The sequence below is a fragment of the Carassius auratus genome, chromosome 49, assembly GCF_003368295.1.
Source record: "Carassius auratus strain Wakin chromosome 49, ASM336829v1, whole genome shotgun sequence".
In the NCBI taxonomy this organism is placed as follows: domain Eukaryota; kingdom Metazoa; phylum Chordata; class Actinopteri; order Cypriniformes; family Cyprinidae; genus Carassius; species Carassius auratus.
Window position 1 is genome coordinate 9,288,018 of NC_039291.1, and position 15,094 is coordinate 9,303,111.

General features: G+C 34.8%; 1 long non-coding RNA gene across 6 annotated transcripts; it reads right to left on the minus strand.

Annotated features, from left to right (window-relative positions):
• Positions 1-11,537: 11,537 nt before the first annotated feature.
• Positions 11,538-14,297, minus strand: LOC113066131 (uncharacterized). Of its 6 annotated transcripts, none has more exons than XR_003279126.1 (6): positions 14,236-14,291; positions 13,467-13,547; positions 12,830-12,890; positions 12,427-12,614; positions 12,243-12,335; positions 11,538-11,689 (listed from the first exon to the last, which is right to left on the minus strand). It is a non-coding gene; the product is annotated as an uncharacterized LOC113066131 (long non-coding RNA). The 6 variants fall into 6 exon arrangements; XR_003279127.1 differs by having other exon boundaries at positions 12,427-12,584; positions 14,236-14,289; XR_003279129.1 differs by lacking the exon at positions 12,830-12,890 and having other exon boundaries at positions 12,427-12,584; positions 14,236-14,297.
• Between the last annotated feature and the right edge of the window lie 797 nt (positions 14,298-15,094).

Below are 15,094 nucleotides of genomic sequence, written 5' to 3' on the forward strand. Positions count from 1 at the left end.
CAAACACTGCTTAAATTAATAAAGAATCTCCAATATCCATAAACGAGCCTTTTATGTTATTTGTGTAGTTTTCGATATTTAAGGATAAATAAAATCTTGATGGTTCATTTAGTTTTTTGAGTGAAATGTGCAGCATTTGTTTCTGAGAAAACCCAAGGCCATTTTAAGATTTGAAAAACATACTGAATTATCAAGCTGATTCTTCATGAGTTTTCCAAAAAAACAAAAGCTTCTGCTAAACCAATAAAAGAAAATGCCAATATAAAAAGAATGGGGTATAAACAGAATTATATAACCACTAAATAAATAAACAAATAAATAAAACATTGCATTGCTGCAGAGTAACAAATGAAACCTAATAATAAATGCAATGAATTGTATTATGCTATAATTTTCATTTCTGTCAAACTGACCCCTAGAAGAAACTATACAATGCTAAAATGATTATCAACCGCATTTCTGTGGAAATGCTATTGCTCTCTTTAATGTAAAACAGAGGAATAAAGCCACAACAATATTTGGCAGAAAAACATATGGATAAAATAATTATAAGGGGGAATTTAACCTGTTATTTTTCAGACACCACAAATATAATAACTGTAAAGTCAGTCAGCAGAACATGAAGGTTTCTTTTTGTTTTCTTTTTTTAATAAATACCATGTTTTAAAACCAGTTGCAGAACTATAGTTAGCTCATCATGTTCATTAATAGGTCAGGCTAAGTAGACTTTGTCAGGCAGGTATATTATTACTCATTTAGTAGATACTAGTGCTAATAAAGAACCAGATCTTGGCACAGAAGAGACTCTGACTGTCTCATCAGAACCTCACAGACCAATCAATGCTCCCTCTGTGTCGGACTGGTGCCGACCCCATCGCATCAATTTATCGGAATGTTCTCGCCTCTCATTGAAATGCACTTGATCTCCCATTCAAACACTCCCTCCCGTTTTGTCTCTCATTCTGACCTCATGTGGAGAAACAAGACTTCTTTTCCTAAAATTGTCATGAGGAAACAATAAACCACCAAATGCGGTCTTCTGATTCTTTTCTGGTCTGGTTTATAATCCTCCAGGAATATAACTAGAGCAAAAATGCACAAAATTCCAAAGGGCCGAACTAAAGGTCTCAACCCCGGTATAAAATAAGCATCTAAACAAGATGTTCGGATACCCAACGCCGCATTCAGATGCTTAAATATCCCAGCAGTGGTGAGGAACAGAACCAAACTCGATTCTGAAGCCTCAACTCAAGAGCGGAGAGGACAGAAAGAGTATTAGTCCATCTATCACATCCCCCTGATGCCGGGCGGGACGATAAATCTATCCCTCTCACCCTTAAACAATATTCGCTCCATCTCTGTCAGCAGATTGGCTGCTGCAATTGTGGCAAACATCCAGTGAGAAATCACTACACTGTGTCAAGCACTCATGATGGCAGAAACTCGGCTCGATGCTCAATAAAAGAAATCTAAAGATTATGAGGGATTGTCCTTTTACTGAGTACTTCTCTCCACCTGTCTCATCCTAGCTGTGGAGTGATGGCACTCGTGGTGGAGACATCATGGACTTTTGATCAGTCTGAATGGGTCAGCAGTCAGAGCTGTTATTTCAGAGCTCTGATAGATAGGCCTACACTTATTCTAGGGCTTCGACTCTCAGGTCTGATCCTCAGAGTAAGATGAACATGAAGGAGAGAAACAAGGAGAGATTTGATGAAGGAGAAAGAAACAGTACATCAAATCCTCCTTTCCAAGGTTGCTAATGTGCTTAAAATGTTTTCCAAATTTTGTATAGTTTTTATTATAAGTTATGTTTTCAGCAGAGAAAATTGATTTGAGAATGGTTTTGTATTTAGTCTCATTTGTAAGTAAATTTGGACAAATGTGTTTGGTAAAAGAATAAATGCAAATGTCAACGTGCATACCGTATGAGGTCTTAGATTTGTTTGCGAAACCAAACCTTTTTAGACATTATTTGGCAGAATTAGTACATTTATTCATTAGATAATAAAATAAAAAGATAAAGAATTCTAATATGTGACCCTGGAGTACAAAACCAGTCTTACGTCAATGGGGTATATTTTTAGCAATAGCCCAAAAAAAACATTGCATAAAAAAAAAAAAAAAAAAAAAAAAAAAACATTGCATGGGTCAAAATGATCAATTTTTCTTTTATCCCAAAAATCATTAAGATGCTGAGTGAAGATCATGTTCCATGAAGATATTTAGTAAATTTACTACTGTAAATACTGTATATCTAAACTTAACTTTTGATTAGTAATATGTATTGCTATAACTTAATTTGGACAACTTTAAAGGTGATTTTCTCAGCATTTAGAATTTTTTTTGCACCCTCAGATTCCAGATTTTTAAATAGTTGTATCTTGGTCAAATATTGTCTGATCCTTATAAACCATACATCAGTGGAAAGCTAATTTATTCAGCATCCATAAGATGTTTAGATTCTCAAATTGGTTTTGGGGTCCAGGGTCACATATAATAATTTCAAATGTAGATAACTATTATTATTACTACAGTTTAAAGCAACTTTTTAAAATACTTTAAAATGTCATTTATTTCTGTAATGTCAAAGCTGAATTTTCAGCATCATTAAACTAGCTTTCAGTGTCACATGGTCCTCCTAAGAATTCTTGATCTGATGCTCAAGAAACATCATAGAAATATTTTTTTAGTAAGGATGGGCAATTCTTGCAAAAAATCTAGACCATGCCACATACTTCTCACACCTCGCTCACTATCTTGGATTAATTTTTTCAACAGATGAAAAACAGATGTATTGATTACATAAGTGTGAATGTGTGAATTACTGTACAGTACTTTGTTTATTGTCAGGTGCAAGGAAACGTCTGGAAACTCTGACAAGGTAATGCCGAGGAAAAGCAGAGGCTGTAGAGATGATCTTGTTACTGTAGGGTTGAATGAAAGCGGCAGGCATAAGTCAGGATGAGATTTCTGATGTGTTATCCTTCTTACCACCTGAGAACACACACATACACACACTTCACATCGCAGTTGCAAACTAAACATCCTTCCCAGTAAGACAAGAAAACATGCATTTATATATATATATATATATATATATATATATATATATATATATATATATATATATATATATATATATATATATATATATATATATTTTTTTTTTTTTACACTTAAGAAAGTGTTATTATGGACTCATACATAAATTGATCTATTTTGATAAATTGATTGTGGATTATTGTTTTTATAAGCTGTTTTGACTCTCATTTTGACGGCACCCATTCACTTTAGAGTATTAACTGGTGAGCAAGTGATGTAATGCTACATCCAAACCTGTTCCAATGGAAAAACAAATTGATGGCCTGAAGGTGAATACATTTTCACATTTTTAATTTTGGGTGAACTATTCCTTTCAATTAACATTAACATTACATTTGCACATTTTCACGTATGAAACATTCTCTAAAGTGACATTCTGATGTTTACTGCACAACTTGATTTAATCAATACAAAAATAGGAGAAGTTGAAATCCCGTTAAATCTCCTTCTAGTGGCTTCCTCCTGTCAGCCCAGTTAATGCACCTGCATGTGGCTGATGAGGGAGGGAGAGAGAGCGTAAGGTCGTCTGAGACCGCAGGAGGATCCTCAGAACAGAACACGACCACAGCCTGACAACCCTGAATTAATTGACGAGCCTCCGAGAGGTTGTTCTTTAATAACTTATCGATCAGACAGGACAGACATGCAAAGCATTGGCCACAGTCTGTCGCAAGCAGAGCAGGATCCTTCCGGAATATCTTATACATGTAGAAGCGATTAAAGAAAGTGCCAAGCTCTTTGATCACTGAGTAGCCACAGGCATGTGTGTGTGTGTGTGTGTGTGTGTGTGTGTGTGTGTGTGTGTTTGGGTGAGCATGTGTGATTCTGAGCATTCTTATGAAGCTCTATGTAACCACCGAGTGAGTGTGTGAGCATTCATATTCATCTCATATAACAGACGTCAGTGTAAGCTCACGTTTAACTGCTTTTGTTCCTGGATGATAGCATTAACATGAAAGAGACAATGGTATAATGGTAAAATAAATCATACACTATAAGAAAAAAAAAGGACAAAGCTGTCAAACTACTGTACTTTATTTGCCCCTAAATCATGCATATTAGTACATATATGAAACATATTAGTAGCTTTTGATAAGACACTTCACCAGAGACGGCTTTTGTGCTTTATTTTTCAGAGTGAAATAAAGTTGTCCTTGCTTAAAAAACAAACAGCACATCCAATATAGTCCATTTCACATTTAAATGACTCATGAGATCGTCCTTTTAATGAATTGTTTAAAATAACTCATGAATTGAAAAGGTTTGAATAAATCTTTAAATAAATCTTTTTTGAAGCTTAAATTTAAGACTTTTTAAGACCTGCAAAATGAATAGCATTTGAACAAGTTAGGGCAATGTCTATAATAACATATTAAGCTGTAAAATGACTGTAAAAAGCATTATTGTTCTTCTTATCCATCAACCAGTTCACATTTACAGCTCGGTGTGTTTGCAGGGTAAAAACATGGGGCGATTTTCACAATAGTCTGAACAAAAACAACCCCAATACATTGTTCCTGCAATACTGGAGGCGGCAGTTTCAGATGCAAAGACGAGATCCATGGAAACTTATTTTTTTTTGTCTTTCCATCTTATTTTTTATTTGTATTCAAATTATTTTACATTTATTAATGCACTAATAAATAGTTATATTAATGCACTAATAAATAGTTACATATTATTAATAGGAGCAATTGGGGGTTCGGTACCTTGCTCAAGGGCACCTTAGTCATGGTATTGCTGGCCCAAGATTTAAACGCACAACCTTAGGGTTAGCAGTCAAACTCTCTAACCACTAGGCCATGACTTTCCCTCTAATATAGAGAATTATAGAGAGATAAAGTATACAGTATATTGAAATGAAACTATTTCAAGAAGGTTACCAACGGGTATGTTTAGGGTTAGGAGTTGGTTAGGAATTAAGTGTACATAATTAAACAACTAAATAATTTCTTAAAAATGATAATCAGATTTGAATAGCAAGTGGAATAAAATGAGCTGCTAATATATACATACAAAAAAAATTTATAAAAATAATATAATAAAAAAACTAGCCTATAGGGTACTAGAAATGTGGTCCTTAATAAAACTGGCTTATTGAAAATGTATATTCATTCTCTGCCAGCAGGAGGCACTTTTGGAATGGCAGAAAACAATGGTTTCCTCAGTAAAAGCATATCACAAAGCAGCGCAGCACCATACTCGTGCAGCGCTCGTGTTTATTTTATCATAATAATTTGATCATTTGAGCTTAATTGTCACAATGATCCATAATTCTGGTCTTTCCTTCCCAAAATGTAAGACCTCTTGAAATCATAATTAAGATTTTCTTGTACAATTTAAGACTTTTTAAGGCCTTAAATTTGATATAACTTTTTAAGACCCATTTGAAAAAAATACAGTTAAAATATATTAACAACAAACAAATAAATGTGACTGGTGAAAGGACATTCTGGAGAGAAGCAATTTTTTCAGAGCACAAAACAACAGCATGCAACCTCATGTCCCCTCGATGTTGTTCTTTGATCACATAAAAGCTAAATGCTGTTAGATTGGTTGTGAATAAAGTCACTTCTAATTGGCCAATGACACATAGCAGCCACAAAAAGATCAAATCTTTTTTTATCTTGCGCAAGCAGTCTACCAAAACCCCGCTGCTTTGCAGTGTATACAAGCTTTGAGTTTTTGTATTCGAGCTTAGCACGAGGTGCCGCTTTGAACTGGGGAGAAAATCAAAAAGAGATGTTCAAGGTGATGCAATTTTTTTTCTTTTTTTGTGACACACAAAATGAAATGTTAAAATACTATCTCTAACCTAAATAAATATACTATGACTATAGTGGCATATTAACTATGACTCTGTGGCCCTTGTTTGTGATTTTTGGCGAATTGCGTAAAACTAATGATGGTACATTTTTGCACAGGCTTTTCAAAACATATATTTATGTCAAATGTGCATGCACATTCATGGCCCTAAATGAGAAATAGTCACAAAATAAATACATAAATAGTAGTTAGAGCTGTGTGGCTCCAACATAACAGGAGGGTTAAATTGATTTTTCTTAGTTAGAAATAATACTATAAGTAGGAAGTAAATAAGCTGCCATTACCAAAACAATATGTTCTTTATTGCAAAATCACAATTATTATTAATTTATTGTAAGATTTTTGAAACCTTGCTTAACACAGGAAAGGTAAAAAGAAGTGGTCCGTGAAAACCAGTACTGACAGGTGGGGTACACCTCCTTCTACAACAAGGTCTGGAGAAGGTCATTGGAACCATGTGGCAAACTGAGTGGCACTCAGCCAAACGGCACACTCTGGTACACACAGATGACGAGAAAAGTGCTTTTTTGTGGCTTCTGAAGTGTAAACTGGTAGTAGCCTTGATTATTGAACTAGAACACTGCAATATTTGATACATGTTGTGTAGTGCATGAATCAATAATTTATCAGTTTGTTTGGCTGTTTACAATTCTGAGCAGATACATTTGATCAGACACATCAAAATTTGTAATTTAATAAAAAATAAAGCAATTAGTGTCATGATGATGTTAACCAAATCAATGATGTTTGCTCAATCCTGCGCATATATAAATAGTACCACCATGCAAATCAATCATGATTCAATGTGTTTCAGTTATAAAGACATGCCACAGACAAAATAATTATGATATATGCAATTTATAAAGAAGTACCATCCAAGACACTGTGCCTACTGTAAAAACCTGGCAGTGAGGGACTCTGAGGTGATAGTGATGCCCAAGAAGCAGCCAGGTGCTGTGCTGCCAAAAGGGCAATAAACGGAGCACCCCAAGGCACTGGCACGGATAAGCACTTATCAGCAAGAATTCCCATTTTAAACCCACTGCCAGCATCTACGGCCCAATGATTTCCTGTGCCAGGTTTAAACTGCACTTACTGCTGACTGTCTTTATAAATCAAAATCTTGACACCTCTGCCATCTCAGTGCTAAACCTGTTGTTGTTTGAATTTCCTCTAATCTAGCTTAATGTGCAGAGACAGCTATAGTAAGCAAGCTATTTATATGTTGTCTCACCTGAAAAGGGTACACAACATATCTCTGTGGAGCTATTAAAACATTAATCTGTATGTTTGAGCATCCTGACCTTAAGAATGTTTTCTATGAGTTATTTTACGATCGTTTGTTATTGTTTCACGTGCGTTTCCCAACAATGAATGTAAAGCAATCACTTGTAGCTGGGCTTTAAGTGCTACTTATGGAGTCACTATCCATTTGTCAAGTGCTGAAATGTCGCCTTATAGAATGGCTCTTAATTGTAGTACACAATTGTTTATTGACGTTAACCTAATGCTCCGTTCCAGACTTTTATATTATATCGTACATTATTATAATTTACACGATAATATATAATATACGTTACATACTTTATATACTTATATATTATGTTAGGTAAAAAATGTTTGCCTGAATGCACTGTAAGGCGCTTTGGATAAAAGCGTCTGCTAAATGCATAAATTTATTTAAATTAATTAATTCATATGCAGTATAGAGAGAGAGAGAGAGAGACGTTATTTCCGGGTCCAACACATAGCTGGTTTCCGTGCACTTCAGCAAGTCATTGACATATATTCTCCCCAGTCTTTGAAGCGTTTCCTACATCTTTTATTCTTTTTTTTATTCTTTTTTTTATTCTTTTTGTTGTTTTCAGTCATTTAATTCAGATGTGTATTTCAAATTTTTCCTGTCCTTTTTAATTACTTAATTTATAAATAAAAACTAGTTATAAAGTGTACAATAAAGCAAAATCAAATCCTTATATTATAATAACATTGCACTTGAATCAAGTTAAAGGTGTAATCTGCCGATTGTTCAATTAAATTCAATTAAATTCAAGTTTATTTGTATAGCGCTTTTTACAATACAAATCGTTACAAAGCAAATTTACAGAAAACTATGTTTCTACAATATTTAGTAGTAGCTAGTAGTTTGTGCACGTTTGACAGGATTTTAGAAAAAAATAAAAAATAATAATAATAATACAAGACAAGACAAGTCAGCTAGACGATGAACTATCAATATTTTTAATTAATAGTTATTATATGATGCAGTCACACATGTAGCAATAATCGATTGTCCTGCAGGTGACTGCATAAATCTGTCTTCTTACGATGCACTTAGGGGTTTACGATTACTCCAGAGCACCCATACGATGATTTTCAACACTTTTTTTTTTACCTGTGAATTTGTTATAGTGCAAGGAGATGACTGTACAATGTGATCCATGTGTACATAAAATTAAAAATCACCTGTCTGTAATTTTCATTTCAATGCAGAGATATGCAGCAAACAGTGACGTAATGCTACAGACTCTTTTCTGCAAAGGTTAAGTCAAGTCCACCACATTAAACAGACCACATCGCTCAGATTCTTCATGTGGGTGTGTTACCGCTGAACTGTGGTTGCGAGTCCCAGAAGGCAGACTGGGAGGGCTGGGATAGGGTGGAACTGTGACTGGCAGAAGACTTGATTCGTTCCCATCTGATTTCCTGTTTGCTTCTGGAAAGCACATCGTGCAGCGAAAGCTATAAAACTGCCTCCATGTATTATCCATGTATTAATGAGGTTGTGGAAAACTGTTCTGCATCACTTTCATGGCAGATCTTGGTATGTTGCCTCACAGGTTAGGAGACAATTAAAACAGAAATAAATCCAACTTAACAAATTACATTTTCTAGAAAAATGGTGAAACCTTCATGCTTTTTGATAGACACGTTACCAAACGATGGGCAGCTCAGCCAATCTGCAATCCTGGCCGCTACATGGAACATTCTAATTATACACCCAGCCATTCCACATTCACCAGCACACACAACTATTTCAGTGGTAATAATGTCTTCAGTTGCTGCTTCCACATTGTAATGTCTTAATCACTGTGATTGCTGGAAAGACGTCTTTCCATTATCCACATGCTCATTTGGAGAAAGCAGCTACGGCGTGTGCATGCTAAACTACAGGTAACGAACGGAGACATAAACCTATAGAGTCCAATCCTTTGCTCATAATGCTTTTCAAATTATGCACAGGTAAGCACTCGCCTCAGGCCATTTGTGAGCTAGGTTGGAAAACAGTGCCCAGAAGCAAGTCCAATGAGCCCAATTATACACTTTGCAGTCCTGTTCCTTCAGTTCTGCTCTGAGTATCTGAGGCCCTTAGTCCTTATAATTTGCATATGACCTGCAGTTTTATGTGTTTGTGCTTTGAATATTACCATTTTGCTGGGTTACTGCTGACAATGAAAACAAAATATGTCTACGGTACATGCAAATTCATTTTATTAAATAAGCTAACAAAAATGGTTTATGAGCCAGCATATTAATTTATTTTATTTATGTTATATGACCACGATAAGATGTTGTCAATTATATTTACTTAATGGAAAGAGGTTTGACTCAGTATTTTCCATTAGCGTGGGGGAATCTTCATGGAAATACCGGAAGTTCAGTCTTTTGTCAATCAGCAAGGAAAAAGCACTTTATGGTTGGATGATTATATTTACATGCAATCAGAGGTCACATGATGCATGCATGCATATTACTATCTATTAGATACTGGTCCACAGTGCACTAGTCAAAGTTTAAAAGTGTAATTAGGCCACAACCATTGTAAATAAAATGTACTATTTACTCTCATGTCATTCGAAACTGGTTGGATTTATTTCTATTAATGTTAATTTTTCCATACATTGACGGTGAATGGGGAATTTCTTCTTATTATTATTATTATAAATAATTATTTAATAATAAATGTCATATATAAACAGCTTTCATGATTCCTTTTGGAACTTGGCAACCCCTCTTTCATTGTCTGTGTATGTAAGAGAACAGCTGGAACATTCATCATAGCTTCTCCAGCTGAATTCTAAAGAAGAAAGTAAGTCATTTGGCTTTGCATCGATATGACAAGTAAAGGGGTGGACTATTCTTATAAAACCAGGAATCAACCACCCAAAAGGAACGAGAACAGAATACCATCAACATGTTTTCGAAATAATCTACAACCTGCTATCAAATGGCTGGCTCGAGTAGCAAGAAATACTTGCCTGTCAGAGACAGCTGCTGTTATCCTTATGTGTGGAGATCATTTCCAGCCCAGAGTGCTGGTGTTTGCTGAAAGCAAGGGAAGGCAGACAAAAGACACCTCTGCTTGGCATTTCCAGTGGTGTCAATCACAAGAAGGGTTTGAGAGTTGGTTGTTTACACGAGGGATGGTGCAATCACACTCAATTCTCAGCAAGCGCGCACCGCCGCACTGTAGCACAGATACACAAACCCCCGCACACTTTCACTGCATCCTGAAGATCAAAAAACAGAATATGCAAAATCAGAATGGCCTTTTTTATGTCAAAACTGCTATCCACAGTTGGAAATGTTCTTAGATTGATGAAAGAAATTCGATTGGTAATAGTTTTAAAGGGGTAATATGATGTTGCTAAAAAGAACATTATTTGGTGTAATAAAATGTGTATATGCAGTTTAAGGTAAAAACAAAAACGAAAAAAACTTTCCACATACTGTACATTATTGTGTCTCCTCTATGCCCCACCTTTCTGAAACCCAACGTTTTTTTACAAAGCTAATCGGTCTGAAAAGTGAGGTGTGCTCTGATTGGCCAACTCTCCAGTGCTTTGTGATTGGGCGAATGCCTCAAGCATGTGACGGAATGTTAAGCCTCTGGTCATCTGTTATAGGGACTACTGAACAGACATTTAGAACTTGGTTTTAAAATGCAAAGTATTTAAAATTAAAACAAAGCTATGTAAACACTTGAATTTTACAACACTATAAGTATGTACACTTGTGCTCTACATCCTTACTTGAACACTTGGACCAATTACAGGAAATACGTCAAGTGGTCAAGGGCTAAGACCACAAATGTGTGTTATACAAATGAATACAAGCACTGAAAGCAATACTGAGGTCAAAGGGGGAAAAAAAACTCTGACTAACAGTTAAAACAATATTCAAGGAAACATGTAACTGCACTGAAAAAAGTGTTTCATTGGATCAAAGTAAAAAAATTGCGTCAACTTGTTACATCTAATTACTTTACTTTTTATCAACTTAAAATTTTTACTTTGAAAAGAATTAACTATCTATTACTTAGCCAAAGCAAAAAGTATCTTTGAATCAAATAATATTTTTAAGTTTAATGAGATCTCAAATTATACTTTGTCTTAATGTTTTTTCTTTGTATTAACTTAATTCTTTTACTTTCTATCTAACCAAATATCCAAACAAATACAATTTAAAACATTGATGTAATATGAAAACAAAAATTACTTTCAGAATGTGTAATTTTATCAACTAAGATGAATGACTTCAAGCATTAAACATTTGACAGTTTATTTTGTCATAATAACATCCTGATAAAAAATACACATGCACAGGCACATGCAACAGAGGGCAATTAATTGATACTTCCACACCGTCAATGACAATGGAAATGTCCAGTGCACGACTAAGAACATCAGTTTCACGGATCACAAAAAACGCCATGGTGGTCTTTTCAAATTCTCTCTGCTTCCTCCCTCTGGTCAGCCTAAAAACATAGGAGAGAGTAAATTGAGGGAATGTGAAAAAAAAATAATAATAACAAAAAATATCCCTTCATCTGAAAATTCCAAAATTTATTTAGCTTTCCTACTATGGAGGTCAATGTAGAGCCCAAACGTCTGTTGCTAACTTTCATTCAAATACCTTCATTTGTGTCCAGCATAAAAATAAAATGTAAACGGCTTATTACAAGAGTAGAGTAAGTGATGAAAATTTTTGGGTGAAGATGTACTTTTACACTTTCTTTAGCTTTGAAAATGCTTTTAAACACTTTGTACAAGCAAACGCTCGTACAATGTGTTGACCATTGTAGATAATCACAGACATATTCGTGGAAGAAAGTCACACAGGCTGATGTGTAAATGATAACACAATTTAGTAATTTAACTATAAAGTGATATGTCACTACCAAATCGAAATTTAGTTAGGATGCTTTGAGGGCGAGTAAAACATAGGGAAATGTTGATTTGGTAGTGAAATATAACTTTAAGGCAAACATGGTTGTAGAATATTTCAGTAGTTTACATTGTCTACATTACCTGGTATTCTTTGATCAGACAGCTTGCATCTTCACCAAGGTATGTGATCAGGCACTTCAGCAGGCACTCTCTTCTGATGTCTATGTCCAAACTCTACAAAATGTTCAAGATGTATTGTTTTTATTAGACCAATACACTACTAAATTGATCACCACAAGCAAATTTGTTTGCATGTAACCAATACCTGATCCATAACTTTAATAGTGTCCTTAGTTTTCTCACGGAGGGCTCCACCTTTGCTCCTAATAACCTGGAGAAGCTGAGAGCTGTCTGTCTGTCCAAAGAGGCCATAAATCTTGATTGTAGAGGTAAGGTCGTGATGCGAAAAAATTCTGCATTAATCTGTAAGAAAGAGAAACAGAAAATAGACTTCTGAAAAAAAAAAAAAAAAATTACTTTGAGAACTAGTTGTAAAAGACATATGCACACAATGCATTAAACAACAAAACATATAATTAGGGCATCCAAGACATTTTCACATTGAGTTACTTGCCAATGAGAATGGTGAGGTAGAGCATAGGAGAGAAGAAAGATAAATAACAAGACTTATCCTCCAAAGCAAAAATTTAATGGTGCAAATTACTTACGTTTTTCATGTGGCTGGATTATTCAAAACCTGTGCTAATTGTTGTTCAGCAGTACCCGGTCCTACAAAAGACAAAATGAATTAACCACCTGGCTCACATAAACAGATCACTTATTTGCGAGTATGCTGGTCGACACAATGAGTTAAAATAAGTGTTTAGGCATGTCACTAAAGACATGTGTTTGGGCCCTTTATGTAAAGCTAATGTTAATCATGAATGAGAGACCATACAAGTAAGCAGAGCGAATAACTTGCCAACATGAGTTTCATAAATCAATAAAAATCATCATAATATATACCTTCATAAAAACGTTAAGTCTATACAAGTGTCTGAAGCGTGCATGTACTTTATACATGTAGCAGTACAGTATAGCACTCCAGCATACCCGAAACAGTCTTTATACTACGTTTCAATATCAATCCATCTCACCTGAAGCAGTTTTCTTGTATTATTTTATTTCCACTCGGTTTAACATTGTAATGAGGGAAACGTGTAAACCTTCTAAACGATTTAGAGCAGTCAAACTAGTACGTTAATACTAACCGTAAGTAAAACACCAGTAAAACATAACATTTTATGAAATCATACATGTATAATTTTAATAATACGGCCCAGATGTACGTTTAAAATTACTTACCAATTTTCTTTATTCACGTTTTACCACGCCGAGTTCATCCATGCGGTTTAACAAGAATGCTGAACGTCCTCACGCATGACCCTGGATTACGTTATAAATCACGTGACAATGGGAACCAATATTTTAAATTTCAATTTACAGAAATGTATATTTTACACTAACAATACATTCTTTTAATTTTAAATTGACCAAATATTTACATAACACTGATGGCTAGACAGAAAATGTAATGTTTTGAGTTAGATCAAGTAACATTATAACGACTTCTTTAGAGTAATGACATGCCATGTGCACTTTTTTTCAGTGTATTGACTCAAATCTAATGTACTCCCAAAAGTTTACACTCTCTTAATTCATAAGTCACTGTGTTATATTTAAGCTAATTAAGACGGACATTTTCGACATATTTTGTGTATATATTTTAATATTCAAACGGCAGGAGACAGTGCTGACGCTGTGGGTCTCGTGCGCGTGCCTCCGGTGTACAAGCACAGAAAGCCCTTGTGGGATTAACGATTTCAGTTCTGTTTCGCGGCTAATAGCGGTTTTAAAATAATCAAGCTCTTAATTTTTCATTGATCCATGATTCTTTGCTCACTCTAACGTGTCAGTAACTTCATGCAATCCGCCCAATTAAAGATGCGTGGGTGTATGTACATGTGACAAAACGCACCCATAAAACAGTTAACTTATTCAAACGCATCATATAACGTTACATATTTATCAGATGCAGTTACAGTAAATTAAAGCATTTTGTATAGTTACTCACCGATATTGTGGAACTGCTGTCAGCCGCAGTCTGGATGTGAGGGGAAACAAGATGGCCGTCGATCGTAAAATTCTCAAACCCAACCACGATTACGTCAGTGGTCACGTGGTTTACACAGAACGCAAAATTATTGATTTGATGTGTAGCAAATAGTTTAAATTAAACCAACAAAACTTAGATTTACTTTAAATTAAAGTAAATAATTTACTTAAGCTCAAGAACAAGACAGAAAATTAAATAATTTAAGTCAGATTAAGTATAAAATGTGCTTTAGAGTAATGACAGGGCTGTTGCACTTTTTTCAGTGTGATTACAGAAAGGGTAACACTGAAATAAACACCTGGAATATCTGTATTATTATTTTATTTTATTCATTTGTTTAATTATTGGACTTGTGGATATTTTAACACATGGCAATATCCACTTAAACTATAGTTTGAAATGATGTCCCCCTATGTTACATAAATGTGATTTTGTTCAAGAGATTTAACATCAAACCATGATTGTAATATTTTATGCAGCTTATAAAGACATATATGATGGGAACACGACAATGTCTAAATGGCAGTGCACCAACACACATTACAGCGTTCTGAAATTACAGAAAAAGACTCAATAACCCTGGAGACACACAAAGAGAGGTTACTGGTGCGCAGATTTAAGCAAGAAAAAAGACACCATGTAATTTACCCGATTATGACATGAAATATGTTTCCTTGCTCCATGTTTGTACAATATCTTCTATTTCTTACAAACGTCCTGGCAAGCACATTAAAGTGCAGGCTTTAGTCGTGACTTTTTATTTCAGGAGGAACACAGGATTAGAGAAGCCTGATAAATGCTTATGCTCATAGCAGTT